At 39.1% G+C, this 8,866-nt stretch overlaps 1 long non-coding RNA gene across 1 annotated transcript; it reads left to right on the forward strand.

The window, feature by feature from the left end:
• Positions 1 to 216: 216 nt before the first annotated feature.
• LOC107313882 (uncharacterized) lies at positions 217 to 7,117 on the forward strand. Its single transcript, XR_001555239.3, has 3 exons — positions 217 to 575; positions 3,685 to 3,747; positions 5,639 to 7,117. It is a non-coding gene; the product is annotated as an uncharacterized LOC107313882 (long non-coding RNA).
• The last annotated feature ends 1,749 nt before the right edge of the window (positions 7,118 to 8,866 follow it).

Genomic DNA, 8,866 nt, shown 5'->3' on the forward strand with positions numbered 1-8,866 from the left:
TAAAAAATATTTATATTTATCTCCTCATTTTTAATTGTATTTTACATTTAAAATTGTGTTAAAAATGTTACAGTATTAGGATCAATTTATCAGCTGCGGACTATCTAATTTTTCTTTCCCATACACTCACTGATTAATACGCAGTTAGATGAGAGGATGAGATGGGTGATTGATAAGAGTTTATATGATATAATGAGTTGCACGAGGAGGGCAGAAGTTGACTGAAGTGGACATGACCTTGATGGCCCCAGTGAATGTGGAACAGGAAAGCAACTGACAGAAACTTATTTAGTATTTTTACTTCTAACCTGAGGATCGAGAGTGGAAGCGAACTGATAAATTACACTAGTGACACAAAGCTGAGAGGCATTGCCTTTGCAGGGGAGGATCAAAATATCATGCAGGACCAGCTGGATCACTGAGGCCAGAAGAAAAAAAAGGATGAAATTTAATAGCACAAAGTTCAAGGTCACATAGTCTCTGACTGGCAAGAATTTCTGCCAAGAACTGGCAACCTGTGTCTTGGAAACAGCTGAAGAGAAGGAAAAAGACTTGAGGCTACTCTCTGATCACAGGTGAGTATGAAAATTAAATTCCTTCTGTGTTTTGTTTGGCAGTAAAATCACTTCTGTGCCTTTCTTCCCACACCTCACAGGGCACTCATTCTTTTCCCCGTGCCACAGATTGCTGCCTCCTCGCCTGTGCCAGTGCAATGGGATCACCCTGTAAATTAGACAGTGTGAAAAAATAAGTTGGAAGCTGTTGCAGGTGCAGTAATTCCAAAAGTCACTGTGAAGTAGAAGTGCATGTGTGGGGGCTGTATCATGGGGAGAACTGCGTGGGCAGATGTGCAAGTGAAAAATGATGCGACATGATGGAGTTGCATGAGTGGACTGTGAGGCAGATTAGGGGCCACAAAGAACTTATGTGATTACAGGACACAACTTCCCGGATAGTTTTGCTTAGAAAAATGAAGTATTACAAAGGACATGATTCCTGCAGGTGTAGGGAGGCAAAGGGCAGAAAATAGTCAACAAACAAGGGAGGGAAAAACTTGAACTGTTAGAAAATGTTACTCTGACAAGTAGGTCCGAAGCAGAATTTGTTTAACACAGGTATATTTTGCCCTCTAGCCTGAATTGGGTTTCTGATCACCAGCTCAGCAAACTGGGGAGCTCTGGTCCAGAACCATTTGCCTTGTGTAACAGAAATCTATTAATGTCAGACTGCAGTTGATTTGTTATGAAAAAGTATTTGATACGGTGTCTGTGATGGTACATGGACACAAACTGTGTCTAAGGAGGCTCTCAACCCTATGTTCCCAGGCAGTAGAAAGCATCTAATGGAGACAGCACACAGAGGACTGATGTATAACAGGTATCTGATAAGAGTTTGTTGTGTTGAGATTCATACTTCAGAAGAGGCTTTTGCTTTCAAATACATAAATTTTCCAGCAGGCACTGTTTTATACAGCCCAGAGAACTACTTCAGTGAGAAGCAACTGAAGTGTTTAATATAGGGGTGGCTGTAGGTGACATTAGTAAATAACAACACAATAATTTTCTGCATTCTGTGCATTTTTAAAAATTATTATTTGCTTTTTGCTAGAGCAGCAGGTACTTAGAGCAGTCACTTTAAACAAACGCTCTTACATGGCCAGCAATGCAGCACAAAAGAGCTTACACAGAAAAGATGAGATCTCTTACACTGCCTCAGATATCCTGCTGTCTTCCTCCAAGCCCTAGCCAGAGACCATGTCAGCATCAATGAGGGGAATGGCAGCACTCCACTGTTATAGCTGCTTGATCTTGTGACTCCACTGATGGCCTCCCCAGAGCTCATCTCTGAATGAGCAAGCTGTTAGTCAGGAAGGATCCATCTCATGTAGCCACTGTGGGGATTGAGTTTTGCCTTCCCACAAACACCAGTGCTTTTGCTAACGAGGAAGAAAGTGGCTTAGCTGGCTGGGCTGCCACAAGGAAAAGGGAGGGCTGGGAAGGCAGAGATGGAGAGAAAGATGACAGCTTGGTGTTATTACAGAAGGGAGGGGACATTAAGGGTCAGCATTTATAATTGTCATGTTACATCTCAAGATTAAAGTGTTTGAAAATTAGTTTAAGATCAGTTATTGAATAGAAAGGGCTGCAAGGGAAAGAGTGTCATTCTTCATTACGCAGGCCTGAGATGAGATCCACATCAGACCTACCACATAAATTCTCCCAGCTGCACATGCTCACAGCCAGGAGAATGACAGCTTGATACCTACCTACATGTCAGTCAGTCCCTTTACCCCAGATAAACTCTTGCTTCTATGGTATCCTTTGCTTCAAAGCAATGCTGACAAGGATTTATTGAATTAACCTAAATGGCTTTAAGCCCCAATTCATGCTGGTGCAGCATGTCTCTATCAGGGGTTTGCACTGGTATAACTAATTGATTTAGTTACAGATGGGAAAAATTTCTTAACAAGAGAAGGCCTAAACTGCTGGCCAGGCTGCCTTTGTTGTTTGCAAGTAATCTCCCTCAGCCTGTTGTTAGCATAAATCTGTTCTATTTTGGATTCCCAGAGAGCTAATTTGTGAAAGAGTCACACAATAGCATGGTTTACATTTCCAGCTCCTTTTCAAAATGGGACTGTAGGATTTTTTTTTTAAAAAAAAGGAAAAAAAAAAAAGACATTTCAGGAGTTGTCTGCATTTCTGCAAATATTTCATTGCCTTCGTCTTAGCCCTCATGTATATTGTGGGAGAGCAATTCATTTGTTAAATGAGCTTTCTCTAATTGGGCATACATGGCAGAGTGTGCAGACCTGTTCCCCAAGTGGCTGGGCTGGAAGTACAGCACCCTTTGAATCGCTGTCCTGATACAAAGAGTTATATTAACAAATCTAACAGCTGCTTCCTTTGGTTTTCTTCCATATATCTAGTATGGATTTTCTCTTGTTCTCAGTTCTTATCTGCTACAGTGCCCATGTAAGCGCAGCTGAAAACCTCTGCACATATTTGAAACCAACAGGATGAAATCCAGGATGGTGTTGCTAAACAACATGCTTGTGCTCACCTGAATGGAATTAAATGGAAAAATAAAACATCTCTTTGTGGGGGACTTAGATATGAGGTCCATGTTTATGTCGGTCAGTAATGAAAGTTTGTTAGCTATGGTTTAAGAACCCAGGACATTGAGATCTTGGTCCTTTTTGTTTTATACGCACAGCTGCAATCATAATTAGTTACTGAATTTTCCTTTTCTTAAAAGGACACTGAACTGTGGGCCCATTTATTAATTTTTATATCTATTTATCTGTCTAGGAGAAGAGTGCTGAAATCTGGAGACAGTGACACAACTTGCAGTAACCAAGCAGCAGTCATTTTTTCACTCCTCAGTGTTGTAGGACAGCTTTTATGGAAGATACTGTGGGGCATTAAGAGTTATTTTAGACTTTGTTACCTCTCCAGAAGTTGTTTCATTTCATTATCAGCATGATTATCCTTCAGTTCTAGTCTACTGCATTGTTCCAGCAATTATGAAATAAAGGTGGTATGACTGAATAGGCCCAAATGGTTCGTCTTATTTTAGGGAGTATATAATAGTCTCTCATAAAGGTCTGTGCCACAGTGAGAAGTCTGTTTTCTTTGAGATCATTTATGCTCTTCTTGGTGTATTTGAACAATATCAATTTTGCAGCCTAATCCAAAGAAGAAGTGGGAAAATGCAGTATTGCAGAAGCCGTTATAGAGAGATTTTAAGGTGAGTACATGATGGTAATATTTTCTTTGTCTAGATCGTTAACCTATGTGTCCAAAATAGTTTTCAGCCATCAAGAGAATTGAAGTATAAAGGATTTTCAAAAGGACATAAACAGGGGTAAGGGATTTTTCACAATGCTAAGTGGTCTCATTGCTGCCTTTTTGCTAAAGCTAATTCAAAAGAAAATAGTGTTTTCACATTGAGAACAAACAATTCCATTCTCTGAGATGTATTATTATGACCACACACTTTTTTTCTTAGTTACTTATTGTAAAAAGTCAGATGTGAATAAGAAATGCAGTTCTCAAGGAGAAAAAAAAAAAAGTCACTGCAGCTCAGCAATGTGAACTTTTATCATAGTTTTCTGTGTTGCAAAGACTTGGAAAATTAGCTCTCATAGTGCTTGATAGCTGGTGAAGGAATCAGCACTCACTCTGGCCTATTTACTAGATTGTGGCTGAAAGCCCACACGTACCCTTTTCAGACAGATTTCACATTGTTGTTCAATTTGTATCCCACTTCTCCAAATTTTATCAGTATACTATGCAACAACTTCAAAATTTATTTATTTGTCAATGGAAATCTTTATATTTGTAGCTCAGAATTAAATTCTCTCTGCAAAATCAGTCAAAAATGGCAGAAACTACTCACTTATATGATCTGGATATAAATATTGATTTTGTTTTTCATTGCAGGAAATGTCCTACCATTTCTAATGATGCTGACAATTTTTCAGTGCTTGTGTGGTTTGTACCACAGTTTTTTTCTCTGCATTAGAAGGGTCTCTGGCAACCCAACCAAGTGTGGTGCTTAGCTGTGCAACAGCCAAAAGTCAGGCACTTGTTGAAGAAACAGAATTCACAGTCATAGGCATCGATATTCCTTATACACTGAAAAATGCAAAGAACACACAGCTGTGTTTTTGTTTTGATAAAGCATTTTTAAATAGGTTTCAAGATTGGGAAAAAAAAAAAAAAAATCAATGTATGTTTGTGACACCATTTTCCGTAGAGAAATATCCTTCACTTCACAGTCACACCTCAATCATGTCATCAGTTTTTGGCAGTACATCTATGAACAACAGTCAAGGGAGAAGCATAGGAAGAGTAAAATTTCCTCAAAAGTCTCTGATGAACCCCTTGAGACCTCACTAGGAGTTGCATCCGCTGCCATTGAACCAGTTGATATGTCAGTTGCACAAAAACAGGGTCAAATATCTCACTAGTCTTTTGGGTTTGTTTTTTTTTGTTTGTTTGTTTTTTACATTCTAAGAAAAGTATTAGGAATTACAATGTCTTATTAATTATATATCTTATTTATATTGTCTATTTTACAAGGGCCGCTCCTCTCTTATGATGATGTCTCACAACATCAGAGGCATATACTATTGGTATGGCTGCAGAGGTGGAACCTTCCCAGACCATTATGTTCTGTTGCAATGTGAGAGATGGAGGCAGAGGGGCAGTCTGTCAAAATGGTGTCTGACATGGAAGTGTACATGAAGCAAAGATGTGTCATTGAATACCCCCATGCAGAAAAAAATGGCAACCAATGACATTCACTGACACTTGCTGAACGTTTATGTTGACCAAACAGTGGGTGTGAGCACAGTGATGATTTGAGTGGTGCGTTTCAGCTGTAGCAGCAGTGGGTCACTTCTGCTGGTACAAATTTTTATGACCATGGCGTGCAGGCTGTTCATTGCTGGTGAAAATACATAGCTAACAGTGGTAATTATGTTGAAATATAGTGCTTTGTAGCTGAGAATTTGCTCTATCAAATAGTGTTATTGTGCTCTTTTTAAAATATATTTTTCTGTTGTAGTTTTCATGGATGTAATTAGGAGTTTATTTTCAGAGCAACTTATGTATATGCTCTTCACTCAATGCAGCCAAAAAGGTTGGACACCTGTGAGCCAGAACAAGTCTTCCCTTTCTCTGATGGATCACCTTTTGATGATACAAACACTCTTCCTGTGCCAGGGAAGCACAGAGGTTGACTTCTCAAGTCAGTGAGGGCTTCTTTACTGGGATATTACGTCATGTTTTCTGAAGCCCACTGTAAGCGTCTGCTTCATCAAGCACATCAAGATCCTTATTCCTAACCTATGGACTATAAATCTCCTAAGCTATGTCTCTGGGTACCTGCAAAATTGCTGAGTAAATAAGGAACAGAATCATCATCAGAATAACAACAATAACATATTTTGACTGCATAACTCAGCTACCTGCTATGTGTGTTTACTAAGGAGAGAAACTATTGCTACCTTCCTTTCTGCCACGCAGACTTCACATCTCAATTGCATTGCCTGTAACTGCTGTATTAATACATACTGTGTATTTTAATACATACTGTATGATATCTTAGGCAATAACATATTGATGTGGTGTTCTATAAAATACATTGTAAGATTCTTTTTGAAACAAACAAGGTAAATTGACACTAAAATAAAAATGAAGGATTTATACTTGTTTGAACACTTGTTTCACACAGTGGTTGTGTGAAATTGAGAAGCCAATAGTGATTATGTTGAAAAAGGTTTATCTATAAATAATATTTCAAGAATACAGATACATAAAGCACAGAGGATAGAGAGTGGTTCTCTGGAGTCTATATGTACCTGCCACTTTCTTATTTCTGATCTCAGTTAACATGAATAAATTTGGTTGCTGCTTTTCATCATCTGTTCTCAGATTGGTGTCAAGGTCTACTTTAGTGTCTCAGAAAATGTTTTATGTTAGGAATAAATGATCAATGTGAAAGTGAAAGAGGACCCTGTTGGCACCTCAGGCATGTCTGGGGGGAGAGGGCAAGAGATTTTAGAGTGAACTGAGCAGACCAGCTGGTCAGTTAAACAGCTGACATTGAGAAGAGGCCATCACATGATTAAGGATAGGTTCCGTATGCCCGTGGAATGAGATGAGGAAATAATTTTGTTCAAATATATACTCTCATCCTATGAAGGTTTGTTTATATATTTACTCTCATGATAATGAGTAGTTCCATGACTTCATTGGGATGATTATTTAAGATTATCACATGCTTTTCATCTTTTCTTTTGCTGAAGACAGGTTCACAGAAAAAAAAACTGTTCTCGGGACACTTTTCATCTTACAGTCAGGTACTGCCTCAGTTATGAAATTGAGAACATCGCCTATCAGTTTACACTGGATACTGGATCTTCTTCATGGGAACCAAGTCAGCACTTGGCTGTACATGTAGGAGGGCAAACAGAAGCTAAGAAACAGCATGGGATGAAGGTAAAATAGCAGGACACTGGAAAAGGAGCAGTGGGAAGTTTCTCAGAAATGCTACTGGGGGCAACAAGTGCTGAAAACGGAGAAATGCAGCAAGGCAAATGCATGCCTTACATTCAATACCAGCCTTTTTAATGGGTGAATAAATAACTCTAGTCTAATATTGAAGTCATGTTATATTTTTATCTTCTGGATCAAAACATGAGATATCTAATTGCACAGCGTAGTAACACAGAAACCTTTGTTACAAAAACAAAAAATCCCAAACAACCAGAACAGCTGTTTGAATCAGTAAACTTTTGTTTCTTTTTAATAAGATAATTATCTATAGTTACTGAGTGTCTAATCTCCATTTACCTGAGTTCTGTGTATAACACCCACACCTCCATACCTCTACTCCACCCATAACAAACTGAATTATTGTTGGTGTTAAACACATCAAACTGCATCAGGGAAGCAGTAACACCTTAAATCATGATCCTTTTCCTCCTCTGATACTTGCAGCTTCATTCCAGGCCAGGGGTAAATACTTTCCTCCAATAGGGTTCACAAACCTAGGCTGCTTTCCTGGTGACAGTAACCATTTCTTCAAAGGTTTGATCCCAGTTCTCTCTATTCTTTTAACAGTTAGGCAGGGAGGGGTGTTTTTCTCAGTTCTTACTAGTGATCAGAGCAGTCACTGAGGCAGTGAGACAGCCAGGCTCAACATCTGCAGTCTGAAATGGTTCAAACACATTAATTAGTTGGGTATGGCCTCCTGAAGCTATTTCAGAACTGCCATGCTACTCTGGAGGAGCCATGATGCAGTTACTGGAGGTGGTGCGCAGGAGTGCCCCTCAGCACAGGGACTCAGGACTCCTGTATCCTGGCTGAGAGCTTTAGCCAGCAAGAGGATGAAGAAGACTTTTAGCAAAGGTGGAGTGTAGCTGGAATGCAGTGGAGTGTTTAGTGGAATGTAGGCATTCATTGCCTCAGGACAGCCACCTATAGGCATATGTGAGAAAACAAGTGTCTCAAGAAATTTCAGATAAAGTAGGATTATTCCTGGTAGATCTTGGTCTTGTGCTGATTTTGATCCCCTAAATAAGCTATAACATATTTCTGAAATTGATCTTCCTAATGCTAAGCTCAGATGGTCAGAAAAACTGACAAAAGGAATTTAAGGGAAAAACTAAAATGAAAATATTTTTAATTCATTCCCTCTTTCTTTCCTTTTTATGGCCTCTTATGAATTTGAGCTCTTTCTCAGAATTTCTCTCTGGAGGTCTCCTCTATCTCTCTCCTTGGGTTTCTCGGATTTAGAGAGAAATATAAAGACTATTTTTACCTCTAACCAGGGATTAATAGAATCCTGCCTGTCTAGCTGCAGGGTAAATCAGCACAATTTCCCTGTATGCCAAATGCCAGGAGTTTGTCATAGATGTGCTTAAGCCCTACCATTAAATGTGGTTTGCAGTACATGCTGTGTACTATTAGTGGTTAGCTAGGGGAGAATGATACAAATGATGACCAAAAGACTAACTAAGACCCACTTCCAAATGTCCTGTGACCGCATCCCCAGATTGGCAGCAGATCTGCTTTGCTGATCATAAATGTTATATTATTTGGATGGACTTTTTAAACCCTGCCATTTTTGGCATTTAAAAATAAAAGGATAAATAAAACCACATCTGGTCTACAAATGTGCATGTCATGTTTGAGCTTGATGCAGTTTTGAATTAGTTGTTAAACACTGAAAAGCAGGGTTCATAAGGGAGATGCCTACTCAGCTGATTGTAGTGCAACTGGTGCAGCTATAATAGAAGCCAGACACTCCTTGGAATAGCAGACAACTGTGTATGGCTATAGAGGCATAGAAGGAA

The sequence above is a fragment of the Coturnix japonica genome, chromosome 4, assembly GCF_054131305.1.
Source record: "Coturnix japonica strain WE chromosome 4, WE-NBRP24, whole genome shotgun sequence".
Taxonomy (NCBI): domain Eukaryota; kingdom Metazoa; phylum Chordata; class Aves; order Galliformes; family Phasianidae; genus Coturnix; species Coturnix japonica.